This window comes from Alligator mississippiensis, chromosome 4, assembly GCF_030867095.1.
Source record: "Alligator mississippiensis isolate rAllMis1 chromosome 4, rAllMis1, whole genome shotgun sequence".
Lineage (NCBI taxonomy): Eukaryota > Metazoa > Chordata > Crocodylia > Alligatoridae > Alligator > Alligator mississippiensis.
In genome coordinates, this window is record NC_081827.1 from 128,466,499 (window position 1) to 128,492,640 (window position 26,142).

Below are 26,142 nucleotides of genomic sequence, written 5' to 3' on the forward strand. Positions count from 1 at the left end.
AGTCATATTAATTACACGTATAGATGGGCCCACAGTGAAATATTTTGGCAGGATGAAGAATGTTTGTTACTTTTAATCCTTCTCCCATTATCACTAAGTATGTAGGTATGAGTGAGGATGTCTGTGTGTATAATTTGATTTCCAGAGTTGCATACCAGTTCTTATCAGTATACTTCATTGTCTTTCTGACAAACCTCTGATGGGAGGTTATAAGAACCCTCTCTTCCTGCTGCATCAAGCACTGACCCATGCCATATAAAATATACCATACTAAACCCTCTGGTATGCTAGAACTCCTTTGGAAGAGCGATCATAGCAGATTGAGGGCAGTTGTGAAACATTTTTGGCTCTTGGCACAAGTTAAAAATTTCAGGGTTGCAGGATTGCAGACAATCCTATCTGTTGGGGCTTTGTCATGCCTATTACACAAGTGTAGCCAGAACCTGCCAATGCTATGTCATCTATTATCCCCAGAGGCCATGTGAGGGGAATTCTCCATATCCTCTTTATGTTGCCAGGGTGGCCAAAAGGAACAGGGAGCTAGTGCCAACGGTCCATACCACCGATTCCACCATGAACACACAAGCATGCACATTTCAGTTTGTTTTCTGTGAGCATTCACGATGTTGAAATAAACCCTCTGAAGCCTTTATGGATAGTAAGCCAAGTGGGGCATAAATGAGTGAAGCAAATTCACACAAGAGCATTGAAGTGTAATTAAATATTATTTACATTAAAGTAAAAATCTGCATGCATTGTCTGGATGGGTTTGTGTGGTATTTACCAACCTCTAATTCAAATGTTTGAAAGAAGGTAGAAGTCTTCAGGACAGCTTGGTTAAAGCATGCCAATAACTCCACAAAGGAGTGTTGTGGTTACCACTATGACCAGCTTCCTTTGACTCTCCAGCACAGATGACCAAGTTACCATTTTTCATGCTGCTTACTCAGTTGGGGTTGTCTTTAAACATGAGACAAAAATAAGCCTCCACCTCATGCCTCTCGAGACCTAACAAGATGCCTGAACTGGTCTCACCCTGCCCCCCATCTGAATCAAGTGCTCTTTCTTCTATGCTCTGCACCCACAGATATGAAATTCCAGGAGCGCTCTTCAGTATAAATATCACTTTAATGTTTTCCTTCATCAGATGTGGCCTAAAAGAACTGGAAGGGTCTGGAGTGAATTCTATAAATGCAGAGAAATTATAATTATATGCAAGGATACTGCTTCAAGCATTTGTCTATGAAAGGTGAAGGGGGTTCATTTTGTGAGCTGATTAATGAAAAGCCTTAACATTTTCCCGTCATTCTGATTTTACTCAAGAAGCAGTATCTGTGAGTTGAATTATATGGAGGATGAGTGAGCTGAAAAAAAAAAAAAAAATTTTAGCTGAATAAGTATTTTCTTCTTATCAAGTGTTAAAATACACTCTTGTTAGCTCATGTATTGTGATACTTTGTCTGATAATTTTTGGACAAAGCAAATTTTAGACATCATTTCTACTCATTGGGCACCTATACATGAGATGCTTACTGCTCATTAGCGTGTCACTGCAAAAACTGTGACAATAGCTTACTGCACAGTGTTATTAGGATAATGCACAGTAAGCATCACTAACTAACCTGCAGGAACCAAACTATCAAATCCCTGAGGTTTACACAATCCCAACAGTAAAGATTTCTTCTTTCCATCACCCAGTGTTCTGTTTTCCCTGTTCAAAAACAGGTCTGATGCCCCTATAACACATACTGGTTTATCAGACTATGCACATGCTATTCTGAATATTTAAAGAATGCTGTTCTGACTGAGCAGAATTTTATGCTCTTTTCTTCCCCTTTGCAAATAAACCAGGAGAGAGAAGTATGGGAATACAGTCAGAACATTTGTATTTTCTCTCTACATGCAAACAAGTCTATTACAATAAGCACATGAAACAAGATCAATACTGATATTAAGCATTACATACATTGAACATCTTTATCAGAAAACTGTGAAATCTCTGTTATGGCCATTGATTTCCCAAGTGCAACAAGTAAATTTTCAAATAAGGGATAAAATTAACAGTAAAACAAAAAAACCCCCACATATTATTTAAACTCCAAGATATTTACCAGATAATTAGCCTTGAATATGAAATATAACTTTTAAAGCTTCTATTTGCATTGACTTTGTGAGGTGACAAACAATTGTAATGTTATGAATTGTCATATTAATGTTTTTAGTAAATCATTATTTTTTAATAAATTGTTTTCTTCTTCTAATAAGAAAGTTTGCCACAAGAAGGAAAACATATTACTTCCACACTACAAAGTAGGATAGGTAGCAGAATGGTCAGAAAGGGGGTGTGACTACACCACTGCACCCCTTCTGGATCTGTCCCTGGACAGGGATGATCCTGTCTTGAGCAGAGATTGGACTACAACAGATTACTTTGAGTTCCCACCCAGCCCTAGTTTTCTATGATTTTTCAAATTCTATAATAAAGGCTTTCCAGACCTGCTTTCCTTTCCATGTGTAAATTCTTGTGGACCCTGGATTTTAAAGTAAGTATCTTAAGCCAGCCAGTGTTCCAACACTTGTTGTGTGTGCCTGTTTTAGGAAAAAACAAAGCAGCAGCATTATTCTAGATGGGGTAGCTTTTGCAATTTTTATTTGAAATAGCTAGTTAAATAATTTGTAAAAAAAACACAACATTCATTTAGCAGAATGCTATCCTTTTCTTCTTTGTGAATTCTCCACCATTAGACTGTGATTTTTATTAAATTATTAACTCGAAGTTGTTGCAAAAAAGCCTTAGCCAACAAACCTGCTTGTGAACTGCTTGATACCAATAATCTTTCTTCTGCAAATAGCTTTTTGGTAGTTTAAATACCATGAAGCCCTCTTATTGTAAGGTCTAGGACAGGGATTCCCAAACAGAGTGTCACAGCACCCTGGGGTGCCTCGAGAACCTTTTAGGGTGCTGCGGGGTACCACATAATGTTAGTACTGTTAGCAACATGATTCACAAGAAAAACCTGGGGCTGTGTCCAGCACTAATGTTTGTTTCCCTGGGGAAAGTAGCAGCAGCATATCTTGTGCCACTGCTACTTGTCCCCAGGCAATGTTCGTTCCACATGTGCTGTAGTGCTCAGCAGGTTACCCCAGGTGGGGTAGGGGAGGCTGGGACCAGCAACTATGCTAGCCTTACTTGGGGTCTTAGGGGCCGTCCAGGGCTGCAGCTGTGGTAGGAAGCCTTGCCGACAGGCAGAGCATGGCTCCAACCAGTCAGGCTCTTCTCAGTTGGTGCGCACTGCTGCCATGTGCACTGCCCCATTTTTCTTCAGCATAGTTTTTTTTTTTTTTTATCCTGGGATCTCCCAAGGTCAAAAAAACCCTCATGTTACCAGGTAGCAGCACGGGGAACACTTGCATGTGCAGTGTGTGTAGCATACCACACAGCTGCACTTGCTGGATGTGGCCAAAGATTTCAAATAGGAATCTACAGTGTTAAAAACATTCTGACCTGTTGTGGTCTTTGCAACAGAAGAACTGCCCTATTATTTTTTCTGTCATCAAAAAAAACAAGGGAAATCTATGTTCTGGCACTTTCCAAGGGGTGCCTTGAGTCTATTCAGCAGGGCCTTCAGTCTGAAATGTGTGTTTTGTTTTGTTTTTTCCCCCAATCAACAACACTGGTCTAGGTACCATTGGCAAAGAGCCCACTTTCCTGTTAGGAACCAAGTGCCTGGAACAGAGTGCCTGGGTTTCTATTAGAATTATGTCCCTGGACATCTTTGTAAACTGTTCTCATTTAGCCTCTGTCTAGTATAGCCTAGGTAACTTGGGTATATACACACCCCTTCTCCAATTGAAGGGAATTGTTAGCTGGCAAGTGTGCTGTGGGGGAACTGTAGATGGCTCAGTTTCCCTCCGTCCCTATAGAATCAGGCCAGGACAGTCAGGGGACTTAATTATATACAAATGCATTTACATTAACTTATCACAAGGAAAAGAACCATGGGTTTATAAACAAATAACATATAGCATTGACCCAGAGGGTATTGTTTAAAACCTTACCCCAGTGCTCCAGATACAGTCAAGTATCTGATTTGAAACAGATAAACCTGAAAATAAACATAGATAGCCAACAGCTAAACTATAGCTAAGTATGGGTAAACAATAAATAAGACAAATAAATAAAAATAAACAATAGGTAAAATAATAGCAACAGTGGTCCCAGCAGAGCCCTAAGACTCTACTCGTCTACTAATTTACAAACATGAGAGTTCACAAAATATAAGGCATGACATCATACCACCTATGGCACAAGAACCCCAAAGATAAACTTAATCCCAAAGGGAAAGCCCAATGCCCTTGGGCTTTTCCAAGCCCTACAAGGAAGCTGGTAACTTTAGGGGGGCTCCTCCCAGTGGGACTTCCCCCACAGGGGAGGAGGAGTCCTCGCTGGTTAGTTAAGGGCTCCTGAAAGTGGATCATCTTTTCCCTGCAACTCATGGCTCCCAGGCCTGGAGGGTGGCCCTCATCCTCTGTGCCAAGCTACTCTCTCACCTGTAGTGGGCTTGGGGGGAGGGGGTGCTGTCCCCTAGAACAGGGCTTCTCTATGCAAGGCTTCTGGGGCCTCTGGCTTGGTGCCATCTGGTGGCTCAGTAGCTCAAACACCGTCTGGCTCCTTGGATTAGACCTTTTGCTATGGGTCAAAGGCCTGGGCTACCTCCATTCAGCGCCTCCTGCAATGAGCTCCTAGCCTCATTCTGGGGGTTGAGGACCTGAGCCACCCAAGCGCTCCAAAGGTCCTACTCCATGCACCAGCCTGTGCACCATGACTCTGGCCACACACCAGAAGTTGCAGACCCAAGCCGCTTCACGCAGCTCCCAGGGTCTGGATGCCATGCTGCACGCCGAAAGCCTAGCTGCTGGAGCCGTCCGCCATTCCCCACTGATGGAAATCTTCAGGGGTGCTCCTGGGCTACTGCTTCACCCTGCTGAGCAGCTCTCCTCAGCTCTTCTAGGCCCTGATCTTCTCTGTCCCAGATGCGTTTCCCCTCATGCTGGGCATGTAGCTCCTTTTATACTCTCCAGGGCTCTGCCCCTGAAGTCTTCCAGACCTGAGTGTTGCAGTCTTCAATCAGGTCTGAGAGGGGGAGGGGGGGGGGAGCAGCTCCTCTCCCACTTCTCTCAGGAAAGGGGAATGACTTAACTCCTTTTGCTGCCTCCTGATTGGTAGATGGGCTCCACCAATTAAAACAGCAAGTTTTCAAGCCTGGGACTCAACCCAAGCTCTGAAAGGCAAGCCTGCTACACTAGCAAATGTTTTGTTAATAAGATACTTTCCAATCCTCTGGAATTTGGTTTCTTCTCCAAGTCCAGAGCCTTCTGGCTCCTTAGAAAAACAAAGCATTTTCACTTTACCTTTCCATCAGTCTCTGTTGCCTGGATCCTAGTCCTTTTCCTCCAGTGAAAACTCCATTGACTACTTGCTGGTCTTTGGGTTATTTCCCCCCCCCCCCCAAAATCACTGATGGCAGTAGGATGAAATTGACATAAAAAAAAAAAAAATATTATAGTCCACTGCTCTGGGACTAGCCTTGTGCCCTGGTGCGAAACTAACCAGATTTGCTAATTTCACCCTGTTGTGGCTTGGCAAAGCCACGAGCAACGCATAGTAAAGCTGGTCACCCTACAAGTTGGTGATGCTTTGGCAAGTTATATTCTGTTCACATTTGGATACAACCATAAGGGTTATAAATGCATTTAGTTACAGGGTCCAGAGGTAAAACTTAATGGAACATTATAATGGAGCTATGCTAATATACACCAGATAAGGACATAACTATAAATCTTCATATAATCCTATTCATAATATGTATACCTTTCAATTTCGTACTGTTTGTATTCATAAACTCATGTTGGGAACAGAAGCCATCATATTAATATGGAGAAATGACTGACCAACACAACAGTTGATGAAAAACTGGACAGGAATAGATGAGATGTCAACACAAAGATCATTTTCATTCTAAGGACTCTTGGAGGCCTCCTCCCTCCCAAAGCAACGATTTATAACACCAGTTGTGTGACATTTCCCAGCTAAAAGAAAAAAAAATTAAGTACGTCAATCAACCAGTTGTCACTGGGAGTCCATGGTAGATGCATCTGCTCAGTGCTTCTGCAAATTAGTCCTTGAATCCAGAGGTGCATAAGAAATTGTTCGTTTCCCCTATCCAGTCATGCACAACTTTACCAGTCCACACAAGCAGGTTGCTTGGTCAAGTGAATGCATCTCTCCCTTTCATGGGCAGAGGAAGGAGGGAAGTCAGACAAGGGACTAAAAGCAAGGTCTTTTTTGTCAAGAAATATATAGTTTGTTAGGACTTTTATCCTTGCTGAATTTCTGTTATTATTTATGGTTGTCACGGTGGGGTCCTGCAGGAGGGCCGTGATCTCCTCAAGGCCCCCTTCTTGTGCCAAGTTGGCCCAAGGGCACCCTCAGATTCTCACCCGCCACGTCTTTGATGGAGATTAAATGTATGGGAGGCTGCCTTATGCCCTCTTGGTCACTTCTTAGTGGTGACTCAGACCCCGTGGTTTCCCAGACCCCTTGTGGGTCCCGTTCTACAATGGGTGCTTCCGGGGCACCCTAGCCCTATGGGCTATGCATGGCTCCAACCACCCCTTTCACCACGCCCCAAGCCTCGCAGCTGGAATAGACATTGTTCAGTCTCCTTCTGTCTCCACTCCCTTTCTGGCACTCGGGCTCTTGACAGCCCCATCTCTCTCTCTCTCTCTCTCTCTCTGTGCCCCCTCTCGGGGCTCTTCTCTGCAATGCCACCCCCTTCTCCAGGGCTGACCACGCCCACACTGGGGCTTCTCAGCAATGCCCCCTCTCTGGGGCTGGGGTCTGTGCACCCCTAATGCTGCACCCTTGCTGGCACTGGGGTTCCCACACTACTGTGTGTCCCCTATGAGGTCTCCTCCAAACCCTAATAGCCTCACCCAAACCACCGGTGATAAACAGCAACACAAAATGCAAGCCCATCGGCTATAACTTAAACAGAAGCCACCCGGCTATAATCATGCTTTGCCTACCAGGGTTCTTCATCCCACAGCCAGGTCATGTGCTGCTCCTTCAGCAGGCATCTCCTCTCTTCCACAGCAAAAAGCTCCTTCCTCCAGGGCTCCTGACAGGGACTACCTCTGGTCTTAGCTCCTAGGGTTTATAAGGGAGCCAGGCCCTACCCCTTTCAGTCAGCTGACCTCCCCTGGTTGCCCTGGCAACCCACAGCTGGGCTCCTTGTTCCCTGCTAGGGCTCTTTCCCCATCAGTTTCCCCTCTTCACGAGCAGGGCACCTAAGTACCCTGCGACAATGGTCTTCATTGCTGTACGAGACATAAGAGGAAGAGATTATAACTGAAAACTCTGACCTTGCAAACATATATGCCTGTGTTTAATTTAAACACCTGAGTAGTCCCATAAGGCTCCTTAAACTGCAAACTCTGCAGATGACTTCAGTGGGGATACATGCAAGTGCAATGCCCTGCTTGCATGAAGTCATTTGAAGGACTAGAGCCTCAAACACACAGGGAGAACAGACTATGTTATGGAGCCTAAAGAAGGATTAATTTGCAATATTACTCAAATGCAAGCAGGAATAATCACAGAACACCCTCTAAAGAAAAAAAAATCTATTGTTTAAAGTATTAAAAATAATACAAAAGGATGCAAAAAAAACCCAATAAAAAATGCTTTTCTGGGTTTGGACTTTTTATTATTCTTATAACTATTTCTCTACAAAAATAAATAACAAAAATATTTTGTTGCTTTTTCTCACAGAAAAATATTTCCCAGCTTACTGTTAGCCCTCTCCTTCTTTAAAAACTGGGACTTATATTTACAGAGTATGTGCTTGTACAGTATATACATAAATACACTCATGTGCAAAGGTTACATCCAGTGATATGCAAAGGTGAACGCACAGAATGCAGATAACATCATCAGGGTTACACCTAGAGAAAATGATGTAACCCCGGGGGGTAGGGGGGTACATACACACACAAATACGCACACACACCCATATATATATTATACAGGGTCTTCATAAAGTCTGTATGCACTTTTACACTTTAATAACTTAGGTTGTAAGTATAATAGAAACAATCTATAAATGGCATTTAAAAGCAAATTTATTAAAGTTTTAGGACAACTAGAATACACAATGTTAGACTTCAACATAACCACCATTTTCTTCTCACAGCTGATATGGACTTCAATTCTGCTACCCATACGACAGTTTACCTTCTCGTCTACAGTAGCCATTTTTTGTTTGTCAAAGGATCTGAAATAAGAACTAATTCATTATTACTTATGAAGTCTACCATTGTGTACTCTAGTTGTCCTAAAACTTTAATAAATTTGCTTTTAAATGCCGTTAACAGATTATTTCTATCATACCTACAACCTAAGTTATTAAAGTTTAAAAGTGCACAAGGATTTTATGAAGACCCTGTATATATATATTATACTAATAATTGGCATTTAAGGGGTTGAGATATAAAATGTATGCTGGTGGGAGTATGAAGGCAGCTGATAAATCTGGAAGGAGGTACACAATAAGAAAAAGTTTCAGAACCTCTGCTCTATATGTATATATCCTCTCTCTATATATTGGGGTGGAGAACCCCAGTGGCTATATATATATATATATATACACACACACACACACGCGCGTGTCATCTAGTCCGTGTGTATAGAGTTGTGTATATACACACGAACACCCACGCTGGGACTCTCCACCCCACTGTGTGTGTGTTTGTGCATATCTACACCCCTCTTCAAAAACATGTATATATCCCCTATATGTATCTATCATCTGTCTCTCCACACCCACACGTAAACACACTCCGGTGTATTCACACACGCACGCCCACACACAGCAGTACACGTACATGCACACGTACACGCGCGCGCGCACACGGGTGCGTCCTGCTGAGGCGCCCCTTGTAGCAGTCGCCGCGCTGCCGCCATGCCCCGGGCGCCTCTGTGCGTGTCCGCCCTGCACAAGCGCGTGCTCTCTCTCTCACACACACACGTACTCACACGCACTCTGCCCCCGAAGCGGCCCCTGCCCTCAGCGCGGCCGCCACTGGTGCTTTAAGACGCTCCCACAATGCCGTGGCGCCCGGCCCCGTTACCAGGCAGCTCGGGCCGCGGCAGGGCCGGGAAGGGGCGGGGCGGGGCGAGGTGCCCCGCGCACAGCTGAGGGGAGCTGGCAGTCGGGAGCCGTGTGGGCAAAGCTGAGGACCCGCTGTGCTGGAGCCGCCGCTCGCGGTGAGTGTGGACTCGGGACGTGCCCTCCCCCGTGGCCCCCGGCCGGCCCTCTCCTCTCCTCTCCTCCCCTTCGCCCCTCGGCTCTTCTCCGTCTCCCCCAGCTCCTTTCCCCACTTCCCCTCTCTTCGGTTTTTAACAGCCCCCACCCTTCTCTTCCCACCTCCAACTTTCTCTTCTTCCTGGTATTTTTCACCCCTTGCTTTCTCTCTCTCTTTTTTTTCTATTTCCTTTCCACCACCCTCAGTTTCCTCTTCTACCCTGTTTCCTCCTGGCGGCTCACCCCCCCTCTCCTTCTCCTTTCTTTCCCAGCTCCCTTTCCTCCCCTCTTTTATTCCCCCCCCCCTTTTTTTTTTGGTATCTCTGTCCCTCTCCATACAGCTCCCCTCTTAAAAAGTCAGGGGTGTTTTCCACACCCTTGGCAAGACAGTTTCGAAGCCACTTTTACCCATCAGGAGAATGTGTAGCTCTTTATTTTTCTTTTTTTTTTAAACTTCTCTGGGCTCTCTCTTGCCTTCCCCCAGTCACCCGAATGAAAACAAAATGAGTTTTTCTTCCCAAAGTGGATTGTGTTTTTGTGTTGGCTCCCCCCCCCTCCCCCCCCCCCCCCCCCGCCCCTTGCTTCCAGACAGCCAGGATTTATTTTGTGGTTAATCTTTTTTTTATTTCCCCGCCTCCTAGTAGGAAAAAGATTAAAAGTAAATCCGTCCTGCCTGTGGGGAAATGGATCAGATTTTAGGACTGGCTGCTAGGAATGCTTGAGTGAACGGTGTCTGATTTTGATCATAAAACAGCTTTAAGGCTAGGCAGGCGGGTGGTGTGGGTTTTTTTCGGTCATTGGTCGATGCAGCATTGAGTACATTGTAAACTTTGTGGAGACCGAGATGGGTTTGATTTCTTTTTTTTTTTTTTTTTAATTTCCAAGTCAGTCTTCTGATATGGGCCAACCCATCTTTCTCCACAATCAAATGTCATTTGGAGACAGCAACAAAGCTTCACATTAAATTGCAGCTCTGCATTGCTCGTGGATTTGATTGGTGTCCTATGTAAAAAAGGAGAAATATGGTGCACATTTTGTTGTGCCTTACTGAATTGCACCTGTCTCCTCTTCCATTTGAGTCTTGCACAGATCGCAAAGCTTGGCATAATAATGATCAGAAAAAAGTCACTAGAAACTAATTGAATACCTGACCAAATATATTGTGGGTTATGAAGTCTGGCTTGTGCTTTACAAGTGGCTGCATCATCTTTCAGCAGCATTGCTTGTTAAAATTAAATACGCACTGGACTGTGGAGAACTGCTAAATCAATTACCCCTTGATTTCTGGAAAGACACCTGGATTAAGATGATTATTTTCTTAAATTTTCAACTGATTTTGTATATGCAGCGCTATCCCTACTGTATGTATATCTTTGGGAAATGTAATCAAATTGGACATTAATTTGGTGCCGCTTCATATCATGGGGTCGGGTCTGCAGATGGGTAGGTAAAGAGTTGGGGGTGCTTTTTTTTCCTCAGTGGATTATATTGTGTTTTTTAAAATACATTTAAGTTAGATAAGTTAATTGACAATATTGTTTGTAGTGTCTGCATAATTTTTAATATAAGACAAAATGAGGCTGTCTTTGGGGAAGGGGAAGTGAACAGAAAAAGACTATTTTTCCTCCACGGAGTTTTCAAAAACACATGCTCCAGCAGGATAAAACAACTGTGTAATACGGTTTCTACAGCTACATGAGAACCTCTAAATCGGCCCTTCCCATCAAATAAAAAAATCCTTATAGAAGCTGCCCCTAGTTGCTTAGATTGGTAAAAGATGGGTCTTTCTCTGTGTCAAGCTTTCTGGAGACAAAAGACAAATTTGTGAATGGAATCATAAGAAACAGATGGAAAGGCAGCAAATGCTTCTGGCAACAAGTTAGTACATCTTTTTGGAGTCTGGTGGTGCTGTGTCCAGAAATATGAACAACCTGACAGAGATGACTAGCAGCTTATTTTTGATCCTTCCTTGAGGGAAGCTTTGAAAAGGGATGTAGTATTAAGAGGGGAATGAAATCTAGCTTTAAATGAAATGCAGGACTAGGGAGTTGAGTTTCTGTGCCTGTTTGCTGCCATTCCATGGCATGTGACCTTTACCTAAACTTCACCGTCTGCCCCCCTCACAGGATGTTGAGTTTTCCAGTAATGACTCTAAACTACTTTTAATACCATTTGGTGAAAATTCTTTGGTGCAAATGTATCAGTCTGTTTTTTTGCCTAACGGTTGTTTAGGAATGTTAGTTAAGTAGCCCTATGGATTCGTATATTAATATTGGCTCTTGTACGGTTGGGAAAGCACAAACCTCTCTTGTGTACACAGTTAATGTTGTGCTCTGACAGCAGTATATGTGTGAGCACATGGGGAATTTTAACATTGGCATACTGTTATGGAAACCGACCTTCTGCTCATCCACAGTGCAGATATTAGTGCAAGTTTTCCCCATAGTGTGCACCTCAAGCCACTCCTGAATAGGCTGTTTAGTGCCTGGCAGAAAGGAGACCTATTAGTTAAGTGTGGAAAAAGTACTGAGACTCCCCTAGCTTAATACACAAAATTCCTGAGCAAATGTTTTTCCTTTGTAGATACTATAAACAACATTGCCTACTTCAAGCATTCGAAGCCTTATAATCCAGACTTCCAAAATCATGAGAGGCTTAGAAATTGTGAGGGTTTTCTTTCCCCTTTTTGGTGGGGAGGAGGGGCAGGGGTATACTTTTCTTTGCCTCCTTATTTAAGGTGTTTGTTGTTGTTGTTGTTGTTATTACCTGCTTGCGTCATGTTTTCAAGCTAGTAACTTCTCCTTTCTTCTTCTAAGAAAGCTGAAATTCCTCTCCCCCTCCTTCCTCTGCAATCTCTTGATTCCAGGAGTCAAAGCTTTAAGAAATACACTAATAATAATGCTTGGGATAAAATCATGAGTGCTGGCAACATAATAAATATCTTGAATACTGATTCTATTTGCCTTCCTTAGTAATTTCCCAAATGCACTTGGAATTTTATTATGATAGTTGATGATCCTGAAGTTTTAAAATGATGGGTGGTGCCATAATCTAGAATGCTTGCATTTCTGTAAGAGGTTTAGTAGGTTGCAGACTTCTATCCTACAGACTGCAAATACAAGCCTTCAGGTCCCCACACTACAGCTGGGCAGTGTAGAGGAGCAGTAAGTGGGTCCTAGCTCCAGGGCTAAGTACACATAGTCAAAAAGCCTGAGACTGAATTGATTCAATCTTTGCAAGTTAGTCTAAACAGACATTCATTTTTAATTCTGGAAATGGAGCCACTAGCCTGCAGTGGCCCAGGCCAGAAGCTGTGGGGCACTAGAGCACACCTCCCTGCTCAGCTGGAGCAGACAGCTTGAATCTGGAGGGGATCTGGAACAGAAGTTCAATAAACCAGTTTAACCTAAATCACGTTAAATTTGGTACTACATCAATCCAAGTTTATCTTAAACTGGTTTTGATAATTTTGAAACTGGTTTATGTGTACTGAACATCTGTTGTGTTAGATTTGAACTGATTTCCAATCATTTATACCAGTTTATGTGTAATTTCTGTCCCTAGCCCAGTTCATCTTTGACCTGAGCTGAGCCCACTGTTGGGAAATGTTGCTGATCAGTGCTATAGGATGTAATTTAGCTTCTATTACTGCAATAGTTGAAGAACAATCAGCATGAGTAAAGTTTTACAGAATTAGAATTTGGTATGGAGATATACCACGGCTTTGGGCTTGAATGTGTGAAAGTATGCTGTCAGTTGGACAGTTATCCTGTGTAGTCAGACGTGGACTCCTACATAATAGTGGCTTTGCTCTTCTTCAAGGTAATATGCTATGTTTTCCAATCTATGAAAGATTTTATACACTTTTTCTCTTTTGACATTTAGAGGAGTTTACATATATTCCATCAGCAGACAAGAGAGATGTGGCTTTTACATCTATAGGCTTGTGTGAAACGGTGCGATAGTCCTGACATTTAACTCTACTCTGTTAGATGTTGCATTGAGATCATAACATTTACTCTGCTTAGAACTGAGAATGGCTTATATTGAGTTGGTCTACAGCCCCTGAAGCACTCAGTGAATTGGCCACTTGGTGTTTGCTTAGAGCTTTGAGTTTTTGGTCATCTTTGTGGCAAGGTAAGTAAAGATGCTGCTAGAAGTCTGATTAATTCCTCATGCACAACAAGTCAAGAATAAAGTTTCTTTAACACTTTTTTGGGGGGTTGGGGAGTGGGAGAGGAAAGAATGGATAAATGCATTCAATTTCCGTAACATTAGGTATTCAGGTTGTAGCTGTATTGGTCTAGAAAAAAAACCAATCGGGACTCGTAGTAAAGGTGATATTTTTTTATTAGACCAACTAGATTTTTTGCAAAAGAAAATCTTTAATTGCAAGCTTTCAGCCACAAATACCTTCATCAGACATCGCAGAAGAGATTGTAAATGTTCTTCTGGGTAGAAATGAAAGTTCATATTTCATAGGAGAGTTGAAGGTGTGGTAAAATCTCCTTCTTGGAAAAGTTCATTCTATATGCAGATTATGCTATCACTTTTCATAAAGTTATTTTAATCACATTACTTAAAAAGAAAAACTTAGTTTGTTTACTCTAATGTCATGCTTGAAAAAGGGCTTTTCTGCTACAAAAGAAAAAAGAAATTGTAATGCTTACAATCCAGGATTATGGAACAAAAAGGTCTTGCTGTGAAGTATTGTTGTTGCACTCAATGCTGTATGATAACACATGTTACTCAGCTGTTGTTTCCTCAGTGGCATAGACTTCAAAGGCAAGCAGTGAAACACAGCCATGGCAAAAGAAAAAAGGGTTTAGTTTCAGTGGTCTGTACCATCCAGCTGTTTAAGTACTTTGCAGAACTACCAGAGACAGTTCAGGCATCCAGTTAGGCCTGACAAGCCATTGCATCTGGAAATGGATCCTACTATAAGAAGACCACGTAGAGGGAAGATAGCATTTAAACATTGCATATTTATTGTCAATCAAAATCTCCTTGCTGTTTTAAGTTCCTTGTTAACAATACCTTTTCATATATTGACATTTTCTAGTTCTGGTAGCATTGTGCTCTATTTATTTTGGGTTGGTTGGTTGTTTCCTTCAATATAATATTTTTAGAACAGGAAGGGAAACAGAATAATAAAGAACAGGAAGGTCGTTTAGTTCATAGAATCATAGAAGTAGGGTCGGAAGGGACCTTGAAGATCTTCAAGTCCGACCCCCTGCCTGGGCAGGAAGAAAACCCGGCTCAAATGACCCCAGCCAGGTAGGCATCAAGCCGCTTCTTAAAGACCCCCAGGGTAGGAGCCAGCACCACTTCCGTTGGAAGTTGGTTCCAGATCCTAGCCACCCTAACTGTGAAGTAGTTCTTACGGATGTCTAATCTAAACCTATTCTCCAACAACTTGTGGCCGTTATTCCTTGTTATCCCAGGGGGTGCTAGGAGAAACAAGGTCTCCCCCAAACCCTTCTGGTCCCCCCTAGTGAGTTTATAGATGGTCACCAGGTCCCCCCTCAGCCTTCTCTTGTGAAGGCTGAACAGGTTCAGGTCCCGTAGCCTCTCATTGTAGGGTCTGCCCTGCTGTCCCTGGGATCATGCAGGTGGCCCTCCTCTGGACCCTCTCAATGTTGTCCACATCCCTCTTGAAGTGGGGTGCCCAGAACTGGACACAGTACTCCAGCTGTGGCCTGACCAGTGTTGTGTAGAGGGGGAGGATCACCTCCTTGGACCTACTTGAGATGCACCTGTGGATGCACGATAGGGTCTGGTTAGCCCTGCCGACCATGACCTCGCATTGTTGGCCCATGTTCATCTTGGAGTTACTGATGACTCCAAGATTCCTTTCTGCCTCCGTGCTCTCAAGAAGGGAGTTTCCCATCTTATGAGTGTGCTGCCAGTTACTACTGCCCAAGTGCAGCACCCTGCACTTGTCCGTATTGAAACGCATCCTGTTTTTGTTAGCCCACCCCTGCAACCTATCCAGGTCTTTCTGCAGTCTTTCCCTCCCTGCTAATGTGCCCATCTCACCCCAGATTTTGGTATCATCAGCAAATTTGAACAGGTTGTTTTTCACCCCGTCGTCCAAATCGCTGATAAAGAAATTGAACAGTGCGGGCCCAAGGACCGAGCCCTGGGGGACTCCGCTGCTCACTTCCCCCCAGGTCGAATATGACCCGTCCACCACCACCCTCTGAGTATGACCCTTCAGCCAATTAGCAATCCATCTGACTGTGTAGGCATTGATGCCACAGTCGCCTAGTTTTTTAATGAGGATGGGGTGGGAGACAGTGTCAAAGTCCTTGCTGAACTCCAGAAAGACTACATCCACGGTAACACTTGCATCCAGTGCTTTTGTGACCTGATCATAAAAGGCAATCAGGTTGGTCTGACATGACTTCCCCCTAATGAAACCATGCTGGTTGCCCTTGAGCATCATCCCCGATGCCGGCCCATCACAGATGTGCTCCTTGATGATCTTCTCAAAGAGTTTCCCCAGGATTGAGGTAAGACTGACAGGCCTATAGTTGCCTGGGTCCTCACTCCTCCCTTTCTTAAAGATGGGGACCACATTGGCTATCCTCCAATCATCTGGCACCTGGCCCGAGCACCACGAGCTCTCGTAAAGCCGTGCCAAGGGCCCTGCAATAACCCCTGCTAGCTCCCTCAACACCCTGGGGTGGAGAGCATCCAGACCTCCTGATTTGAATATGTCCAGCTCCTCCAGAAGCACTCTAACCTGGTCCTCCTCAACCTTAGGTCTTGAGGCATTCCCCTCGAGTCTGTTATGTTCTTTACTTTTAGATTAAAGGTATTGCAGGCTGTATAGCTTCAGTCATCATATAATATTGCTAATGCTGGAATTAAACACTTATCTGCTAAGTCTTTTGCAGTTCTTTGTAACAACGTGGATATAGATTTTAAAACTGAACAATATTAATTCAATCATTTAAAAAAAATGAACATATAGTGCCAAAAACCTTCTGCAGCTATAAAAACTGTAATAGAATTTATCCCATTGCCATCCTCCAACCTGAGCCTGGAGGATACATTTTTTCTTCATGTGTGCTGTCTTTATTGAATCCTAGAAGCTATACATTTTATCCAAAATATATTTGTTTTGATAATGTGTATATATTATTGTTGCTAGCTCCTAAAGGTGTTCTAAATCCTGTGATTTGCTTATAGGTTTTTTTTCTCTAAATCCATAGCATCTGGGATCAAGTGATTACATGACAATCTCTGCTTTAAAATAAAATAAAAAGGACTGTTGTTTCTGTTAAAAGTGATCCTTAGTGTTTGTAGAGGATCTTTAAACTCCCCAAAAGTTCAGAAACCAGGAGGCAAAGAAGAATTGAATAATATGAATGAATTAATAATTTTGGGGGGAGGGCACCCAGCTCATTCATTTTCAATACAGGAGGTTTTCATAAATTGGAGACTCTGCTTGCGCACTGGAATGCTACTGAGAATTATGTTCATGTTGATGAGGGAGCAGATGCACTACGAAGGCTCACTGCTTAGGCTTTTAAGAATGTTGCGATCCTAGTTCAGTGCTTTTCAACCTTCTTTTCATTTGCGGACCCCTAAAATTTTTTGAATGCAAGCGCCAGACCCCTTTGAATTGTAAGTGTGGGCTTTCACATACTTTTGATCATAATCCTCTTTCATGGACCCCTTAGATATAGTTTGAGTACCCTCAGGGGTCCACGGACCACAGGTTGAAAACCACTGTCCTAATTGCATGAAAACAAAATCCAAGAAAAAAAATGAACTGCTGGTCACTCTGGATGTGGCTGACTTCTGCCTTCATGCTGTTAGGCTCTTTAAAAAAAAAAAACAACATATGGCTGTTAGACATTTAGCATCTGAAATGGACAGTTTCTTCACTATTGTGGCTGCTTTTATGAAGTGGATAGAAAACTGGCTGGAACATTGGGCTCAGAAGGGAGTAATCAGTGGCTTGATATCTAGTTGGCAGCTGGTATCAAGTGGAGTGCCCCAGGGGTTGGTCCTGTGGCTAGTTTTGTTCAATATCTTCATCAACGACCTGGAAGATGGCAGAGAGTGCACCCTCAACAAGTTTGCAAATGATGCCAAGCTAGGGAGAATAGTAGATCTGCTGGTAGGTAGGGCTAGGATTCAAAATGACCTAGACAGATTGGAGGATTGGGCCAAAAGAAATCTCATGATGTTCAACAAGCACAAATGCAAAGTCCTGCAATTGTGCATGGGATTGTTCCATCCTCAGTATGAGATTGTTGACTGACTGGGCAGCAGCTCTGCAGAAAAGGGCCTGGGGGTTACAGTGGACAGTAAACTGAATATGAGCCAACAGTGTGCCCTTGTTGCCAAGGCATACTAATGGCATACTGGGCTGCGTTGGTAGGAATGCTGCCATTAGGTCAAGGGAAGCAATTATTCTTCTCCACTCAGTGCTGGTGAGGCTATGTCTGAAGTATTGTGTTCAGTGAGGGCCCCCCAGTGCAGAAAGGATGTGGACAAATTGGAGAGAGTCTAGCAGAGGGCAACAAAAAATTGTAAGGGGGCTGGGGCATATGACTTAAGAGGAAAATCTGAGAGGACTGTTCTTCTTTAGTCTATAGAGGAGGAGACTTAGAGGGGATTTAATAGTAGCCTTCAGCTACCTGAAGTAGGGTTCACAAGAGAATGGAGCTAGACCAGGGGCAGGCAAAATACGGCAAATGGGCTGGATCCAGCCTTCCAGGCCATTCTATCTGGCCCATAGAGCCCCTAAAAAATTCAGTAAATTCATATTTATTTGCCCTGGCTCCCTGTCAAAGCTGGCTGAAGCTAGGGGCAGTAGGACCCAGAGGGAGCCCTCAGCAGGCTTGCAGGCTTCAGCAGCCCACCCCCACCCACTGCCAGCCTGTTCCCTGCTTTCCTGCCTCTGCCCTGCTCCAGCACCAGGTGGCTGTGGCTCCCAGCTGCATCCCTGGACTGGGGAGCACAGGACTGCACTGGTAGGGATGTGTATGTGTGTGCGCACATGTGTCAGCAGGCACAGGAGCAGGGTATGTGAGTGTCTGCAGGCACAGGGGCAGAGTGTGTGTGTGTGTGTGTGTGTGTGTGTGTGTTCATAGGGTGAGTCTGACACGCATACCCCTCCATACACATGCACCTACACCTCCCCTTGCACTGCCATACACAAATCCCAGCCACCCTACCACCCCATACCCACCCACACCCCACATACCACTGAAAACAGTCTAGCTCAGGGGCAGGCAATTATTTCGGGCGGAGGGCCACACCCACAGCCCCCACAAACCTATACCCCCCCCACAATATACAAGAATAAGACTTGATTTTAAGCTATTGTGCAGTCAGCTCTGTGTACTCTACACAATGCATGTAAATCAGGACAAAAATATTTTTTGAAATCAAATTAATGAATGTTGTAGATGATCGCTTTTTAGAATATAATTTGGTATTTTTCTGGTTCTGAGATGGCAAAACCCCATGTTGAAAGGAGTACTTCTGGTGGCAAAGGTCACAGGTTGGGGGTGGGACTTCGGGTCACAAGATGGGGGCCAGGGGGCGGGGCATCTGTCAAGGGGCCTGGCTACCCACGTGGCCCTTGACAGCTTGCCAAAACTCAGTAAGCGGCCCTCCACCTGAAATAATTGCCTGTCCCTGAGCTAGACTGTTCTCAGTAGTGGCAGATGACAAAATAAGGAGCAACGGTCTCAAGTTGCAGCAAGGGAAATTTAGGTTAGCTATTAAGAAGAATTTTCTTACTAGGAGGGAAGTAAAACGCTGAAACGGGTTACCCAGAGGAGTGGTGAAAGCTCCATCCTTGGAGGTTTTCAACACCTGGCTAGATGAAGCTTTGGCTGGGATAATTTAGTTGAGGATAGTCCTGCTTTGAGCAGGTGACTGGACTAGATGACCACCTGAGAATCCCTTCCAACCCTAACTTTCTATGATTCTAAAGAAAGCTCACTAAATACATCGTCTATCATTCAACTGCTGCCAGAAGCAACATGTGCTCAGCAATGGAAACCAGTTATGAAGTTGATTAAGTGTAGCCAGCACTGAGCATGACTAAAACACATGACCCATATGGAGCAAACATACTGATGGGAACTTTTATCTGTGTGGCCTCTAAAAACACACAGGCAGCACCAGGCTGAGTACAATACCAGGCTGGCATTCAGAGAGGCTGGAGCAAGCTTCAACACCCTCTCCTGGTGCCAAAAATACTGATGGGGAATTTAAAAAATATATATATTTTTTTTTTTTAACGCATTTTATTTAAAACACTTATCACCCTATACTTACACAACTTCACATAGTAAGCATCCTTGTTTTACCAAAATTTTATACCACAAAAGCAATTGCATATCTAAAAACATACAACTACATATATTGAACCCTTAAACAACATATATCAACTTCCTACAAAAGAACCCCTTACAGAACTCTCTTTCTTTATACAGAACCCCATGAAAATTATTACCTCAGTAACTACCTAGAGCTTTTTGCTCCTGCCATCAGTCCTCTCTGTTGGTTCAGTGAAACAAGTGTGTCCAGTCCTCCTTCCTCCACTTCTCTGCTTCTTTTTCTCCAATCTTCTTTCTTGTCTCAATTGATGTACAATTTCAGTCCATGCAGCCCCAGCTTCAAGCACTCTCTTTCAGTGAAAGCCATCCCCTTAAAAAAACACAGTTTTCTTATTTTGCATAAACTGGTTTTATACATGTGCTTGGTGGGAGGGAGGGGGTTCATTTTAATTAGAGCGATTCCCAGACAGCCACTCTAATTAAAATGGCTCACTGTCACGTATATTAAACTGCTGAACATTTCAAAGTGGCCATGGGATGCTGTATCTAAAGCTCATTTGATGAGGTATAGATAAAGCACCCCAACAGCCATTTTGCAATGTGTGAGGGCTTAGTACATGTGACAGTGAGGCAACACTGGAGCATTCTAATTAGAACACAGAGCAGGCTTGATTAATTGAGTCTGCTCCAAAGCATTTTAATTAGAACGTGAACAAGCATGTCTATAGGCACTGTATAGTACCATCTCCCAGGCTAACAACAGATTTATTTTGGTAACACTCAGAAAGTAATGGACCCTTTCCCACACCCCCCTTGCATATGTATGCTCCCAAAACACACGTCCAATTGCTTTGTTTTCCCTGCCTCTTTCTCTGGCAAGATATTTCTTACAACCATCCCCGCTAGGTCAGCTTGTTCTCCTCTTTGTTGTTTACCCACTACTGCTCCCCATAGCCTTCTTCACTTTTCCATCTGTGATGTTTTCCACTGGCGCCATCGTGTCTCTCCCTTACCACTTTCATCAATTTCTTATGATCCTTCAAGACCTCCAGCCCTACCTTCACTATTTTATACCTCTGCAAGAAACTTTCCATCCTCACTTTATGAATTGGTGGTTGCCCATGGACTCTTCAAAGAGGTCTGATTATACTTCCCATTTCCTAAAAATTGCAGCTGCATGAAATTGGGTGATTTATGCTGCATTTCTTGTATCCCTCCATTATGGCCTTTGATACTGTTTTTACTGACTTTGAATAGATGAACAATCCCAAGTCCAGCATTCCCCAGCTCTCTTGCTTTGTACAGTTCAGATCTAGCCAACCTTTATCTTTTAGCATTGCAGAAGAATACACGCATTTCCCTCTGTACTTTTACTATCTGCCACCGCATCTGTCAGAATACAATTCCCATAGATAGAATAATTGACAGTAGCACAGCCTTAAATGCTGCCACTTTTCCAGCAAAGGGTTATGGTCCAGAATGACACTGTTAAAATATTTGCCATATCCTTGCCATCATTTTCACATGCTCCATTACCTTTTTCCTTCAACATTCTTCAGGATACCTAACACTTTTTTTTTCTCTCTCTCATTTGAGGACCAAGTCCCTCTAGTTCCCCACTCCCATTATGGTGCTTTTTATTTAAGTCCCCTAGTTGCTATTTAGTCTAGTCCCCATCACTTCTCCATACTCTGTATGCTTTAGCACCGTTTCCATTGAAAGTCTATCTCTCACTGCTACATTTATGTCATCCATGTATAACCTCTCCCCCTCCTGGTATCTTTAGTTTGCTTCTGAACTTGACTTTTTTCTTGTTCTTTGTGTAAACAGTTCCAAGCTGCACATGAACAGTAGTGTTAATGGGGCACCCTTGTCTCACTCCTGTATGGATTTTAAAGGCCCCACTTAGGCACCCACTAATTTGGACTTGGCTCTCTGTTTCTCTATAACCTTATCCAACATATACATTTCTCTGGGAACCTCATTTTTCCTAACACCCCTAATATGTAATCATGATCCACTGTCATGTGCTTTTTCTAAATCTAGGTTTGCTATAACTGTTTTGTTTTCCTCTCTTGGATATGGGACAGTGTATCTCTGATTGCTCTGATCACTTTGGAGATCCTTCTACCTGGTACTGTGTATACTTGATCTTCATTTATTATCTTCTGAAGGTTTTTCTACATCCTCAAAACTAATGTCTTGGCCATTAGCATATAGTCCATATTAAGGAGCATAATTGGTCTCCAGTTTTTCAGGAGTTCCTTCTCCCCTTTCTTGAAGGGTAAGATCACAATGCCTCTTGTAAAACCTTTCCCTGCCTCTCCTGCTTCCACTATTTCCTTGAACACTTCCACTATATCCCTCCCTACCAATGTACAAAACTTCTCATAACATTCCATTGGCAGTCAACTGGTCCTGGTGATTTCCTTCTTTTAAGGGTTCTTAAACACTCCACTACCTTTAAGTGCATCTTTCCTTCCATCTTCTTTGCTTCCTCCTCTACTTTCTCTACAATCTTTTCCAAGAAATCCTTCATCTTCTTCATGTCTGTTTCTTTCTTCTGATATTGCTCTGTGTAAAATCTTCTCGTCACTTCCAGCACCACCTCCTGCTTTTCTACCCAGGCATCACCACCTTCCCGCACGGCTTTTAAGCTCTCCTTTTGCTGCCTTCGCTCTAGACGAAAAGCACTGGGACCGCTCTTCGTTTTCTCCCACCCAGGGTGCTTGTGCTAAAACGATTTTCTCTCTCATCTTTTTAAACCAGCTTTCTATCTCTTGCCTTGTTTCTTCTAGTTCTTCTCTTCCTTCTGTGGCTTCCTTTAGCAGCTCCTGTATCTTTCTTTGTAGCTTTCAGCTCTTTTGTTCTTTTCCCTGTGGTTCTTCAGCCTTGCTTCCTGAAGAATCCTCTCATCCACTTTTTCACCATAATCCACCTTTCTCTGGTACTCTTAAAATATTTTTTTTAGTGTTCCCTACCCCTCCTATCATCTCATATACACTTGACATATCTCCTCCTCTTGTAGTAGGCACATTTCCACACTCCTGTTCCTCTTACAGGGCTCTTGCCAAGACTCAGTTCTGCCTTCAGCATCCCATGATCACTAAATGCCACAATTACAGTTTCTTTCTTCCTTGTCTCTCTTTCTTTTATATAAACACAAAGTCAATTCTTGCTTTTGTTTCTTTCCACTGGGGTCAGTTCTACTGAAAACTTTCTCCCCTGCCCACACTTCTTTTAGTGACTCTTCTTTTATTATATTTGTTAACAGTTTGGATGAACTGTCTAAAGTTCCATCTCTTCGTCCTGCTGTTCTGTCACCTGCTTCTGTTACGCAGTTGAAGCCCCTGCTGTTATCCATGGTCTCCCTCTGACCATGTCAACTGCTAGCTTTCTAAGCAGAGCTCTCCTCTGCTTCTGGTGGTACACATAGGTTGAAAACTTCTAATTTTCCTCCCCTGACTGATACGTGTAACTCATTAAATAAGATGTATGGTAGTGTGTATTGCGTTCAATCTCCCTCAGCTCTGACTCTTTCTCAAGTCATGGTACGTCATTGACTACATTTTGACTTCTCCCATTACTCCCACAGCTTTCTTTCCCACTTCCAATGACTCCTGTTTTTAACCAGCCTTCAATGTCTGGCAAATGTCACCAAATAGGGCCCTAAACATCTAACCCCCTACAGGGGATCCATGTGTTAATCAGCCCCCACTCATGACTGGAACCAGGTGTTTTTGTCACAAGTCCTGAGATGTTCCAAAAATGTATATGCAGATGAGGCACAGGGCATCCTGATTTGGCTTCATCTTGTGGAGGGGGTGGCCACACATCATATGCACCAGGTGACGCATGGATTCTGTGTGTTTAGAGTACACACATACTAAGCAGTAGGGCTTAGAAGCTTTGGGTGCATATTTGATTTGGAGGAGTTTCAGCCTATTTCAGCAGCCGAATCTCCAAATCTGAATCGAATCAGGAGACTAATAAAAAGGTCCGATTTGATTTAAAGCTCTCCGAATAGATTTGGAAAAGAGTCGAAGATTTGGATCCTGCTTGCTGCTATAAGGAGCTGGACCTGGACTCTGTGCTGGTAAGTAGGGGGTGGGGCTGGAGGAGGGGAGAGGGGTCCATGGGGGCACCGCATCCAGGCCCCATCCCCTGCCCACTGTCCCAGCCCCCCCGCCATGGCTGCCCTGCCCAGTCCCAGTTCCCACTTCTTTAAAAAAATAAATAAATAAAAAATGCCCCCACTCACTGTCTGCTGCAGCAGCCTTGGGGCTTCTGGGGGTTCCCAGGAGGAGCCAGTGAGTTCAGGGCTTTTTTTTTTTTTTTGTGAGGCAGCCATTGACAGGGCTGGGAGAGCAGGCAGGGGATGGGACCTGTCCGATTCAGAGATTCGTCCAATTCAGCAGTGGCCAAACCTCTGAATCGGATTTCGCCTAATCGTTTCGAGACAGTAATTTGAATCACCGAATCAAATCACTGTCCCTCGAATTGGCCAAATCTGAATCCAAAGCAAATACTAGCCCCTTTGCACAGGCCCACTAAGCAGTGCTGAGCTGTGGGGTCACCATGGCTTGAAATGCTGTTAACTGGTGGAGCCCAGCCCAATAAACTATGTTGCAAAGCTTGAGCAGTAGCCTTTGGATTAAGATTACACGTAGTTTTAGCTACATATAAGTAGATGTAAAAGTGCTGATTGGAAGAGTGTGTTTATGGAGTACCTGTGCTAAAACTTGCAGCGGTTTAAAAAAAAAAAGTAACATGCATCAATTCTGGATGAACTAAGTGCATTGGTACTGCATGCAATTGTTATAGCCACATTTAATTTCAAGGTGGTTGGTTTCAAATTTGCTCCTACCTTCCATGTGTTCAGGGAGACCAGGGTCTGACAGTAAGAAGAGCTGACATCAGGGAAGTTTTGGGGGAAGCAGAGAGCAAAGGGGTTACCTGACCCCCTCCCCGCCAGATTTATTTTCCCTGCTGTAGCAGTCGATGGGGGCAAATTCAAGGCAGACCTCCAATAATTAGATTTTATATCTGGAAAATTATATCAAATTTATAAAGTTTCTATATATAGAAACTAATTTACTGGGGGCTTGGCTTATAAACAGGGTCATCTTCTATTCAAGTAAATATGGTTCATTCTTTCTATCATTCTTTCTTTCTTCACTTAAAGGATAGAAATGAACAGGTAACTGTGCTTTTTAACATGGATTTTGTCTGCCCTTGCCCCATGCCTCAAGTTGTAGTTTGAATGTATTTGTTGGAGCTGTGCATTGTTCTGGAAGCTGCACCAGGTATAACCTTGTGAACTGTTAGATCATTCTTTGTAGTAATGCTTAAACATTGTGTCCAGTAAGGCACCTCAGTTATAACTCTGGATCATCCAGTTTTAAAGCTGTTTGGCACTTCCATGCCTTCATTAGACTTCTGTGACAAAAAGCTTTACTTCAGCTGAATGGAAAATAAATTATAAAACAATAACTGGGGTTTTGAGTAATTTGAATGTTACATACTTTTATTTAAAGGAGGCTTGGAGTCATCCCAGAAACCTGTTTTATATCTTTTAAGTGGTGGTTTTGTAACTAAAACCAGCAGTTGCATAAACATGGGTGGGAAAATATGATTTGCAAAACTACATCCAAACTACAATGGGAATTTTTGTCTTGGAGATGTACCCAGGGACTTGGACTTGAAAAACCTGGGTTCTGTTCCTGGTTGTATGTATCTACTGGGTGTATGTATGTAGCCAAGTAGCTTCACTGCCTTCTCTGTTTCTACATCTAAACTGGAGATGCAGTGTACCCACTTAAGTGCATAGTCTTGGGATTTAAGAGGCTATGCCCTGAGCCTGACACCAGATGAACAATACTCACTAATTGCAAGGAGATCCTGCCATAAGCTTTTTTCTTTTCATTAAGACTTGTTTCCCTGCTTTCCCCCCCCCCCCCAAGCAACTTATGCTTACAGCCTTGAAATTGCCAGGGTCCTCAGATCAAGGTAGTTTTAGAAGCACTGGAATTGCCAGATCTTAGTCAGTTTCACCAATTAGGTACTTAAACAGAGTACAGTTGCATTAAAAGTAGGCTGTGGGGCTAAGACTTCTATAGCCCGAGTGGTTTATGCATTTAACCAATATGCAGATAACCAGCTTGTTATGGTATAGTGATAGGGAACAGATAGGAACTTCTTTTTTTAAAATAAAATTATTCCTAATGTCAATGTGTCTGGCCTTGGGACTGATTCCTTCCTGCCACGGCTTTGATCTTTGCTAGTTTCTGGGGAGGAAGAGATCTTAAACGTCAGTACCCGCAGGGAGAAACACGCTTTCTTGATATCAGGTTAACAAGCCTTTTTATTGTTTACAGCTGGTTTCACTTTGACCCTGAATGCCCAGCCCGAGGGCCAATTACTGGGATCCACCAGTAAATTACTTGGGGATGGTTACAGGCTGA

The 26,142-nt window shown here is 43.4% G+C and overlaps 1 protein-coding gene and 1 long non-coding RNA gene across 3 annotated transcripts in view; one reads left to right on the forward strand and one right to left on the reverse strand.

Annotated features, from left to right (window-relative positions):
- Nucleotides 1-1,109: 1,109 nt before the first annotated feature.
- LOC109285897 (uncharacterized) lies at nt 1,110-9,161 on the reverse strand. The gene is made up of 4 exons (XR_009461834.1): nt 9,098-9,161; nt 7,090-7,380; nt 2,497-2,589; nt 1,110-1,364 (listed from the first exon to the last, which is right to left on the reverse strand). It is a non-coding gene; the product is annotated as an uncharacterized LOC109285897 (long non-coding RNA).
- A 77-nt stretch (nt 9,162-9,238) lies between these two features.
- RASSF8 (Ras association domain family member 8) overlaps nt 9,239-26,142 on the forward strand; it is a 196,826-nt gene continuing 179,922 nt past the window's right edge. For both annotated transcript variants that reach the window (XM_059726607.1, XM_059726608.1), the window contains exon 1: nt 9,239-9,328. The gene's annotated coding sequence lies outside the window, so the exon portion shown is untranslated. The remainder of the gene's footprint in view (nt 9,329-26,142) is intronic.